The 1918-nt window shown below is 42.9% G+C and overlaps 1 pseudogene; it reads left to right on the top strand.

Moving 5' to 3' along the window:
- Positions 1 to 236: 236 nt before the first annotated feature.
- Positions 237 to 1180, top strand: LOC143391552 (zinc finger protein 548-like; annotated as a pseudogene).
- Positions 1181 to 1918: the final 738 nt, after the last annotated feature.

The raw sequence follows: 1918 nt of genomic DNA, 5'->3' as shown, positions 1-1918 counted from the left end.
CCCCATTAGATTTGCATTTCTCAAAAATGTGTGTCATCCCTTTGGGTCTATGGAGTACTTGGTTGTCACCTAGGTGACAGAGCGTTAAAATGTAAGAAGAGGTTTGGTACCCACTATCCAAAGTCGGAGATGAGCCTAAGGTGATTCTGGCTGGCCAAGGAGATATCTTTTCTTACCCCAGCCCCACCCTCTAGTCACTTCTGCTCTGCCCAGCTTGACTGGCAGAAGCCGTGCCCATGAGTTCAATTCAGGGTCTCCTGGCAATGGCGGAAATGAACCCTGCACAGGGTTGTGTGGTCTTTGAGGATGTGGCCATATATTTATCCCAAGAGGAGTGGGGATACCTTGATGAGGCTCAGAGACTCCTGTACTGTGAAGTGGTGCTGGAGAATTTGACACTTTTGCTCACACTAGGGCACTCCAATATATGAGCTTTGCTTAAGGAGTTGTGAAGTCTGCATGCATCTCAACATTGAACACCTGATGCTATCACCATTAGATGTCCCCAGGTTGTTGGTATGGAGCCGGGGCTGAGGAATCACCTTCTGAGCAAGGTGTTTCTGTAGGAGCACCACAGGTCATGACTCCAAAGCCAGGTTTATCCACTCAGAATGCCCAGCTTAGTGAGACAGGTGACCCACTCTTGAAAGATATTCTGCACCTGGCTGAACAAAATAGAACACAAACTGAACAAAAGAAACATATTTGTGAGTCAAAGCCTTACTGGCCCCAAAAACAGATTGGAAATAATCTTTCCAGAAGGGACAATTCTAAACTTTCATTTGTAGAGAACCACAGAGCTCACATGGCAGAGAAGGTCCTCACATGAAGGGAAGATCGGAAGGAATTGCCAGCCAACTCACGCCTTCTCCAGCACCAAGTCTCTCACTGTGGGTGGAAGCCAGACCTGGAAACTGAAGGCAAGGAAGCCCTTCAAAGTGGACATATGATTATGTATGCAGTCAATGTGGGAAAGCCATTAGATAAGAACATTGAATAGTTGAACACCACAAAAGCCACACAGGAGAAAGGGCTGATGAGTGCAGCAAATGTGGGAAATTCTTTAGGTATAATGCCAACTTTGTGAGACATCAGAGGATTCACAATAGAGAAAGGATTTATGAAATGTAGAGAGTGGGGAAAATCCTTTATGTACAACTATAGACTCATGAGACATAAGAGGGTTCAACTGGAGAAAGGCCTTATGAGTGTGACATTTGTGGGAAATTCCTTAGGTACAACTTGAACCTCATTAAACATTGGAGAAATCACACTGGAGAAAGGCCTTATAAGTGCACTGAATGTGGGAAGTCCTTTAGGTACCACTGCACACTCATTAGACATCAGAGAATTCACACTGGAGAAAGGCCTTATGCGTGCAGTCAATGTGGAAAATTCTTTAGTTACAACTCCAACCTCATTAAACACTGGAGAAATCATGCTGGAGAAAGAACTTACGAATGCAGAGGATGTGGGAAAGCCTTTATCCACAAACATATACTTGTTGAGCACCAGAAAAATCCACACTGGAGAAAGATCTTATGAATACAGTGAGTGCTGGAAGGCCTTCATTAGGAAATCCCTCCATCAGAAAATCCACAATGAAGAGAGGCTTGTCTGTCCCGTAGATGTGGGGCATTCTTTAAGTTCAGCTCTAGCTTCATTACACATTAGAAATTTCACAATGAAGAAAATTTACCATTGACCATTTTAAGTTGACAGTTAATGGTATGTAAATTTATATTTCAAATACAATTGATCTCCAGAAACCTTTTTATCTTGTAGAAGTGATACCCTATTCTCCGTTATAATTTCAATTTCCTGGTGCCCCTGACTAGTTCTCTTCTATACTCTGCTCTATGGATTTGATACGTGTTAGCATCTTATATAAGTAGAGTCATACAGCATTCGTCTTTTT

Source organism: Callospermophilus lateralis, chromosome 2 (genome assembly GCF_048772815.1).
Source record: "Callospermophilus lateralis isolate mCalLat2 chromosome 2, mCalLat2.hap1, whole genome shotgun sequence".
NCBI classification, from domain to species: Eukaryota; Metazoa; Chordata; class Mammalia; order Rodentia; family Sciuridae; genus Callospermophilus; species Callospermophilus lateralis.
The sequence above is the reverse complement of the archived record's forward strand: the minus strand, read 5'-3'. Positions and strand labels throughout refer to the sequence as shown.